A 10,266-nucleotide genomic window follows, 5' to 3' on the forward strand; every position below is an offset into this window, starting at 1 on the left:
ATACCAAAAGAAGTAGTTCAAATTAACTCCACCTTGACAAACATTCAAGAAGGCTACCATTTACATTTCCATAATGATCCAAATCAGTAGCCATTCTGCATCAGGAGCACTTTTACTCTTGATACTTTACATTGTACTTTTACTAAAGATACATTTTGGATACAGGGCCTTTACTTGTAGTGGAGTATTTCTACAGTGTGGTGTTGTAACTTTGATCTGAATACTGTTGTTGGGTTGAGTCCTCCACGCTCTCATCAGCATCCTTCCGCAGTGAGCACACGCAAATTCGCCTCAGCACCGGAAACTGAATGTCATTGTGTTTACAGCTGTTACTCATGAAGGACCTGTCAATAAATGTGAGTGTGATAGCAGGTTTGAATTTGAATTTATTTTTGTTTGTTTGTTTATTTTCTAGATCCGCACAAAGTTTTTTAAATATTTTTTACTATTTTTATATTTAAGAAGTTAGAAGTTGTGTTGTTGTTGCTATAGTTGCACAGAGCCTTCCTGATTTAATCCACATTTAACTTTTGAAGTGAACATAATTCTGTTAATATAATCCCAGATGGAACATTTATTTTTGCTCTCTTACTCCACCAGAGCCATGCTTGAACATCTGGGGCACACCCAGGGCTTACACTGTACATATCTATAATTCCTGTTTCGTGGCCCCACCCATGGGTCAACATTATATATCAGTTATAGAACAGGGTCCCTGGACCTGGTCCCTGGAGTTTTAAGGCCACATCAGCTCGCCGCCTCCATCACCACCGCGGCTCTGTTGTTCTTTCATCAATCGATGAGCGAAGGTGGGGTCTGCTCAGTGGGGCGTGGACCTCGGCTCCCAGCTGGAGTCTGTCGAGCGCAACACGAGAGAGAGAAACGACGTCAAGACAGACAGAGCGCGACAGAAGCGTACCGGTGAGACGAGAAACCCGCCTTCAAAATGAAAGCGCAGGTGTTCGAAGACCTCAGTTGTAACCTGTTAGGCTAGGATTACTTTGGCTTTTGATATTACTACTATAATACTTTCGTTGATTTCGCAATAATGAACTTGTGAACAATCATAAGGCTTCGGCCAAATTAAAGTTGACATTCGAATGTCAACTTTAATTTGGCCGATGCCTTATGATCATTGTAAAAAACAGTGTCATGAAGGGAAACGTGTGTTGCATTTGAGTGGTTATCAGTAATAGAACTCAAGTGTGTTTCCTTCCTTCCTATTTGGTAAGCTGCAGACTAACGGGATAGTTACATACGCAGTGGCAATGGCGATATACAATTGTGATTTATGTGTATTAACGTGTACGTTAATGTTCGGAACATTATATTATGTATCGATGTTAGGCCTCGCTGCCTTCTAACAACTGTTTTTGTGATGTCATGTGTGTGACTGAGGCTGATTGGCTCCTACATTTCCACTGTTGCAGCTTCTATTCAAATGTGTAGTGTGCAAAAGGAAAAAACTATACTGACTGAGATATTCATAAAGTCTATAGAGGCCACAGTCCATCTGATAAACACAAGTAGGCTTATGTTTCCTGATGGTTGTTTTAAGAAAATCGATTGATTCCGTCTTCCATATAGTGTAAAATCACACCCTCCCTACTATTTAGTTTACTCTGCCAAATGTTTTATTTTGGAAACACTAACCGGATATGTCGGTGCGTCATTGTCGTTGACTTGACTCTGGTGTGTAAGCCTGGTGCGCCAGTGTGTAACGCTATAGGCTGGAAGGAGGCAGCTGTTGCCATTATTTGACCAGCCAGCTCAGACACATCAGCGGCTTCACCCTCCTGAAAAAAAACAGAAGAAAAAAAAGAAGATGAGTCTGTCGACACCTTCATAAACACTCTAAACTGAAAATAGATTTTAAAAAGTTAAATCAATGGTACAGAAAAGTAGTATGTCCAGGACGCCTTCGACCTCAACCCAGGAGATCCAAATGGACATGTTCGACCATCATCCACAAACACAGGTAAGAGGCAATGGAGCAGAAACGCAGGGAAATCATCACGGTCCAATGGAAAGACTGCGCGTGAACTATCGGGCATTCATAGTGGATGCGATGACGGTGGAGCTGTTTCGCTCCTGGAGGATTAACAGGTTGTTCAGCATCAATTAAGTCGCCTCATTTGCCTTCGTGAGCCTAAAATGCTGGTGAACGCTGCACTGATTCAAGCCTGGATCGTATCTGATTTCTTCCTCCTCTTGAAGAGGAATCAAAAATGGATGATAGGTTGTAGTTTTCATGTTCTTTAGATTTCATAATTCCGCCCTCAGCCTCATGTGGTGTTGGTATTAATAAGTCTCCATATGTGTAACCGTATGCGAGGATATGATGTAACGCTTGTATTTTTATTTGCTGTCGATCATTGGGTCCTTACGAGAACCACGCCTTTGTTTAATTAATCATTAATGAACCAAGTAGATGATACACTAAATGTTGACGTTTCTAGCTGGAGGAGAGATGATTTTATTTAAATTTACACGATTCACAAAAAAAATATGAGGCAAAGTTTTCAAACCTGACATGAAAGTAATTCATGGGTTTTTGTTTTTTGAGTCTTGCATCTGACATCACATCTGTTCTTCAATCTGGAGGAAATATATTCTTTCACGCCCTAATCCACCCTCAAAAATTAAATTCCCCCCCCCCCCTCCTCCTTTATGTACAATTTGATCCATAAACTTTCGTTGGTGACACTATTTTTCCAGCTACAAATAGGCTGTGGCTGTTAGGAAGTGGCATCATGTTGTGGGCATGTTTAGTCATAACAGTTAAAATGGATGAAAAAAAGAACAACACACCCACACTGAGCTCAGTCATTGTCTCTCTGGAGAATGAAAAAAGAAAAGAAACACCCTGTCATAGACAACCAATGCTTCAAACAATGCCAAATCCTGCTCTCTCCTTTTTACTCCCACTCCTCCCAGCTTCTCTCTCTTCCTGCCCAGCTCTCCAGATTCCCTCTGCATCCACTTTGAATGTCCCACCATCTCCATCCTGCTCTCACCATCTCACCTCCTCCTATCTGTTTTTAGAAATCATATTTTTATCTGCTGTGGTGAGAAACAGATGGACCCCCCCCCCCCCCCTTCCTTGTGCCAGGCAGCGGGGAACGGTGTGTGTGTGACACCTCTGATCAATTAGATATAAAGTTCATGCAGACCTGCTATATGTATTTATAACTCTGCCGTGGAGAGACAAGCAGGGAACCGCATTTATAATATCCTGAAGAAGACTGAAGAACTGATCCAAATGTGATGTGGTTTACATCTTACAGTCGTTGTATCGTGCACCCCATCACGCTCCCTGCTTTCTAGTTTAGAGCCCCCTGCTCACACACTCACTCACACACACACACACACACACGCACACACACACAACATCCATTTTAATTATACACTTAATCAGGGAGGATCTTTACCAACAGGAAGCCTTCCCTCCCTACTTCCTCTGGCATTTCTCTGCCCTTTGCTGACAGGAACTCGCCCCATCATGGCTCCGATGGTAGAGACCGCTAAAAGCTCGTACACACACACACACACACACACACACAAATGATGTTGAATGTAATTGTGAACTTGTGAACAGCAGAGTATACGTTTGCCGCCGCCACTATCACCTGAACATCCTATAAGAAAACCAGAATTCTGTAACAGCATAGGTCTTATTTTAGTAATTTTGCTGTGGTCTCTCATCATTTATGACACCATTTTATTTGCCGGTCTAACTGCTGAGATACCTGGTGGCACAGCAACAGCTCGAGCAGGGCAAACATCGTCTGATCATGTTATCTAAGTCACTTATTAGCAAATGAAAAGGAAGGTGAACATACAATAGATGACTTAAACTGTCTATTGTCGACATTCAGGCTTCGCAGAGTTACTTACTGGTTCAACTTGGAGCTAAATTCCTTAATTTTTCGTCTTTGTTTAGCTCTTATGAATGTGGTTCAGACCATATAACTGAACTAAGAATTTGTTCAGATAGAATAGATGGATAGGGGACAGGTCCAAAATCAGTTGTAAATCATCCTAAAACATACGGTAACAGACATTTTACATCACGGCAGAGTAAAGTGCTTCAGTGCCTGTGTATTTATTGCACAAGATTTATTGGAGTTAAGCATCTTGATGGAGGCTTGAACTAACGATAGCTCCAAGCGGCTGCTTTTACACTTTGGCACACGGAGTCTTCTTCCTGATGGCAGAGGGAAATAGAGGATGTTGAGAGTCTGCAATGATTTTTGTTGCTTGTTTCATGGCTGCCTGCTTGTTCCGGCTCATAGTCTTTCCTGTTACCTTCGCAGCTGTTTGGTGCAGCCTGCCTGTTTACAACCTGTTTGATTTGCGAGGTCATGTTTCTCCCTCAGATCTTAGCAATTAGGATGATGAGTAAGACATGCGCACCAGAGATTTGTATGGATGTCCTATCTGGATGAGGTGAAACACATGTTAATGCGAGTGCAGAATGGATGGCAATCAGAATGTGATTGGCCCGTCGACACCTGGAGGAGGTCTGGTTCACACGTGGTCCGATCTTAGCCGGGCTAGATGTTTTTATTTTTTTGCGCTCCAGGAGGTTTAAAATATATTCATACAAACTCCTGAGCTCAAAACAGATTTTTCTTTTTATCTGTTACCACTAGAAACCTCTCGGCCAGCAGTAGTTTTTTTAAAATCTGTGATCGGTAACGCTTGTTTAAAGGCAGGCGGGGCGGCCTCGGTCATCTCAGGGCCTCGGTCCGTCCTGTCGTACATGATGTGAAAGAGATGACGAAATACTTCGGCGAGGAGGGATGACTGTTGGCGAGATGTTAACCCGTCACTGGATCTTTCCTGTTGATCCGAGAACAACACGGACACGCGTGGACAAGGTTTGAAGCAGCTGCTCGGTAATATTCAATGTTGACAAAGGTGGACAGGATGTGTGTGCAGGTTAGAGTATTGGGGGTTGGTTGGTTTACCAAATGCAAGTGTGTGTGTGTGTGTGTGTGTGTGTGTGTGTGTGTGTGTGTGTGTGTGTGTGTGTGTGTGTGTGTGTGTGTGTGTGTGTGTGTGTGTGTGTGTGTGTGTGTGTGTGTGTGTGTGTGTGTGAACAGTCGTGGACAAACCGGTCCCAGCATTGTGCGAAGTACACCCTGGACAGGTCGCCAGATTGTCACAGGGCCCAGACTATTGCAGGGCCACGCTCTGTATGTTAATGTTGGATCTTTATTTCTAAGCTTTGTCTCAGCAGTTTCTCTTCTTTTTTTGAATGCTGAAAGAACAGCGCAGTCAGCATCCTGATGAGCCTCCTGCAAATGTGATTAGTCGGCATTGTGTATAACCATGGCAATGTATAACCAGGGCGGTCTCATAATGCGATGTGTGGCCTCTGCCCAACCCAGATAGGCCATTTGCTCGGGGTCTGCCAATCAGATTACAAAGGTCCCAGTTTGCATCAGAACACGATGACGACCAGTAATGAAGGCTGCTCATGGACACGTTTGGCCGACTTCCTCCTCAGTCTGGGACTCGTGCTGCTGGATCTCTGGTTCCATCCGACTGCCTGATCATATTCAGAAGCTTTTACAAATGCTATGCCGAATGTTGACTGCTGTCAACGAGGTTTAAGTTATTATGGAGCAACTCAATTCAACTTTTTGTGTTTTTTCTCTTTCTTTTCAACTTCTCCTCTCCCTTGCCCCCCAACCTCTTCATTTGCAGGGAAAGTACGGCAAGAGGAAGAGCCGATTCAAGCGCTCAGATGGAAGCACCTCCTCTGACACCACCTCCAACAGCTTTGTCCGACAGGTAACATTTCACACTTAATCCTTCCTCCAGACCACTAATCCAGGTGCTCGACTGAGGCGCGGCTTCATTTTATTTAATGAAGAGTCATAAGAAGGTTTAATGGAGTCAAAGTGAGGTCTTTCAATGCTGGGGAGGAAGCGGCTCCAAATAGACTTAGTAGTTCAATCATTAATTATGACTTTTAATTCCTCTCTCAAATCCAACTTTTACATCAGTTGAAACGATTAGATAATTGATCGGTTAGTAGGTCAAACATAAAAGTAATCACATTGATAATTGATTCATTTATCTCGCAAAAATTCCATGAGCCAGTGACGATATGAGGTTCATGTTCTGAGTGTAATGCAGTCAGAAGCTCACAGGAGGCTTAACAAATACGTATTATCTTTAAAAAAAATTAACTTTCTGCACCTTTTGATAAGAGTAAAACTTCTTTTCTTGAAAGGCGTATCTTTCTCTCTCTTCACCTGTGTGTTTGTCACAGGCAGCCCACATATTGTACTGTAGCTCACACACTTAAATGGCTTTAATAGCATCCCTGGTAACAACAGTAAAACCCCTGTGACTACAGCTACACGGCTTGCTTTATTGTCACAGAGTTGGAGCTGAGAGACGTGCAGCAGAGATTCCTCCAGAGACTCTGATGGTAATCATTAGTCCCCAGGTCTAAGACTCCACACTACTACCCCCTGACCCTGCCTCCCCCCTGGTCTGTCGGTGTAGATGCATCCCATTGGCTCTGTCAGAAAGAGCTATAAAGTCCTCGTAGTCAGTTGTCCACCGTCGTTTTTTTTTGGCTAACAAAGGGTCAAGAAGCCTCTCTTGGTCAGACCGGAACACTTCCTCTTCTCTGGGAGTTTCGGTAGCAGGGGTTAAAGCATCGCACGCCCGCGACCCCGCGCCGCAGTCCGGTGTGGACGTGACATTTCTCAAAGCCACGCTGTGCGGCAGGTAAATGAGTCCCTCTGTCTGAACTCTTCATTTGGGAGAGGAAATGATTTGCCCCTTTGCTGAATGACATTTACCTTTTCGGCACGTGTTTGCTTTAGACAAAAAAAAGAAAATCCGCCCGCTGTTGGTGAACACGGAGTTGAACTCTCCTGTGGTTTCTAAAGGTCGGCTGCATCCTCGCCTACACGCATCACCCTTCCCACTGCCTTCATTAACTCTGCGAAGTCTCTTTTGCTGAAGGACCACGTGAACTGGGGGCCTGCAGGTTAGGCGGGATTCATAATCACTCGCACTGTATAAGGAACTCATTACCTGCGTCCTCGGATAGGTGTCCTCTCCTGTCTCGTGCTGTTGCGCAGCATTTCCCTCGTCGAGGCGCAGCAGTGGAAGGAGCTGGCATTTTAAACAGTTGAAATGCTGCACACGAACCAAAAATTGATTTAGAAGTGTTATGTGAACACAATTTCTCAAACCATGTTAAGATTTTTTTTTTAAACTGGCTTCAATCAGACAAAAAGAAGCACACAAGCGCTCTATAGGTTTTGGTCATACAGCCTTTTTTAGTCTCCCCCTTGAACAACGCAAAGCAGAGCCCTGTATAGGCTTTACAGTCTCACACACACCAACGCAAGAACGGGCTCATTCACCACACACACACACACACACACACACACAGAAATACACGAGAGCCACAATCAGCCAACGGTAGAGCTGGCTGGTACACTCGGCCTGGTTTCCATGGCAACCGGGCCACTGAATCTCCCTCTGTGTGCAGGCACAGTGGGATGGAGCGACGAAGGAGAGGATGTTGAGATGGGGTTTTGTGTTAGTGTGGGTGTGTGTGTGTGTGTGTGGGTGTGTGTGGGTGCAGCCTACATGTTTGTGCAGTGCTGGTTTGTGTGTTGAGTTCAACAAAAACACGTCTTCTGTCAGAGACTGTCTGCTACATGCTGCGTGCAATAGGTAGCATGTAGAAATACCATGTATGCTGTTGAGTATGTGGGGGAAAAAAACAAGATTTATACTTCAAGTTTTAAATATTTGCCATCTTATAAATTGTATTTGTACAGCACCTTTCTTCCAACCACTCAAAAGCGCTTCACACATGTCAACATTCACCCATTCGTACAGTAAACAATAATGGTAGAGGCTGCCATACAAGGTGCCGACTTCTCGTCGGGATGTAATCCAATCATTCACACACACACTCGCACAACCATGTCGCAGCTTTCAGCAGCAATTGGGGGTTCAGTATCTTGCCCGAAGATGCTTCCACGTGCAGAGAAGCTGGGGATTGAACCGCCGATCTTCCGATTAGAAGCTGTTAGACTCTACCTCCTGAGTGACAGCTGCTCTTTGTGCTTTATCATACTACACACACATGCACCTTATAGGTTTTTGTACATGTAGCCTTTTTTAGTCTCTCCCTTGAACAACCCAAAGCAGATTCCTGTGTAGGATTTACAGTCTAGAACACACCTACGCAAGTGCAGGCTCACCCACACACACACACACACACACACACACACACACACACACACACACACACACACACACACACACACACACACACACACACACACACACACACACACACATTCACTCATGTGATAGGTGTAAGAGTTTTCATAAGACAGGAAAGATAAGCAGAAAATGTACGACGTACAAAACAACTTATTCTTGGTGCTCGTTTCTGAAAATGGTATACGGGCTCGTGTTTGGTGTGATTGGGTAGTTGGCACACAGACAAACCATTAAATAACAGAATAAGAGCTACCTCAGTGTTGATCAAGGGACGTGATTTGTCTAGTATGCTAATTGGCCACTTTGTGGTTATGGCCCTGATATGAGGTTTCCAAGATAAGGACACATCAAGCAGAATAGTAGTACGCAAATTACTCATGGGGATGGTGTGCATTACTTTTTTTTATACAAGGAGTTAAAAAAGTTTTACGTGTCGGTAGTTGTACGCAAACCAAGCTTACAAATTTCTTTATTTAACACCTTGATGGTGTCGGGATATTCATGCGAATAGAAAACACTTGTGTCGTCTGTAAATCAAACTTCAGACAGTTTCTCTGAGACGTTGAGAAGGTCATTAATGTATACACAGTATCTGTAAGACTGTAAGGGCCCAAGGATTGAGCTTTGTCTTACAATGCGACCATAGTATGGAGGGACAAAAGGCGAATTTACCCTTTGCTAAGCCCCGCCTTGAATGCAGACTGGCCAATCATAGTGTAGCATTGGCCAGCTCCGACCAGGGTCCTGTCTCGATTGCCAGCTGATATATTGGTTCACTTTTAGTGGTTCTTTATTTTTATTTTCTACCGGTTTTCACTGCTGAATCAGTTTGACATCCTGGATTTATCCTTTAAATGCATATCATAGACCCTTATGTCTGCTTCTCCCTGGTTTTGGGAGTGCAGTAAGTGACCGTGTGGGCTCAATGGTAGCTCTGACAGCTTGATGGAGGAGCAGCAGGGGGCGGGGCTTAGTGAAGGGTCTGTTGGCTCCATTATACGATACCAACTGCTGTCTATCTGTGAGTCTGAGCCGTGCATTGTTTCTTATTCAGAGATGTGAAAGCTTCTGAAGAAGAATATGATGGTTAACTCAAATGCCTCAGATATGTCTGCAAAAATACCTTTCGTGTTTTTTCTTTCTATCTCTGGCTTTGCATATTTCATGAATTGAATGTGTAGTGGAATCTTGCAGGCTCTACTCTAAAATGTGGACGATTGAGCCTCTAAATTGGCATGCAGCAAGCAACAGCTCATATTAAATCTGTTAATCAATTAAAACCCGCTTGTACAATTATTGTCCCAGAGATTAAGGTGCCAGCCATAATCTGCAATGCCCCTTATGCTCCTTTTCCCTAAACTTGCAACATTCAACCTGCTATCTGCAACATGAGATCATTTGCTCTTGCGTTACTTTGAACACGTTTACTTGCAACCCATGCATTACGTGCAAGAGTTCCTGGAAATGTAACCGCAATTTGCGAGAGGCACTCATTTTCAAAACAGGATGCTGACGCCGTTTTCGGTCTCCATGTAAGCAGCTTGTACATATTACAAATATTCAAAAAAAAACTGTGATAAAGACGCATTTTAGAAATTGTACAACTCAAATGCTTGTTTTAAGACTCTCTCATGCACAATAGCAGTGACGAGATATATTACCCATCAAACATCCCCCCCATTGCTCCGCAGACCAGATTGTGTCTTGATTTAGCCGGCATATGTGAAAGGTTTCGAGGGTCTATGCTGCAAAGAGACAAGCTGTCCTCCTGTCACAGGACATATGAATCCCAGCAGAGTTCCCAGTTGCTGCTGTGTTTGAACGCACAAGGACTTTATAACTCCATTTATTCACCTGCCCCAGCTGGTTGTGTTGTCATCATACAAAAGAGGAGGAGGAGGTCAGGTGTGTGGCTTTGGAGAATTGTGTCAGAGTTCGCCCTCTAGTGGACACACCACCCCTCCAAACACATCTATTTGCCTGTAGACC

Source organism: Melanostigma gelatinosum (assembly GCF_949748355.1).
Source record: "Melanostigma gelatinosum genome assembly, chromosome: 13".
Lineage (NCBI taxonomy): Eukaryota > Metazoa > Chordata > Actinopteri > Perciformes > Zoarcidae > Melanostigma > Melanostigma gelatinosum.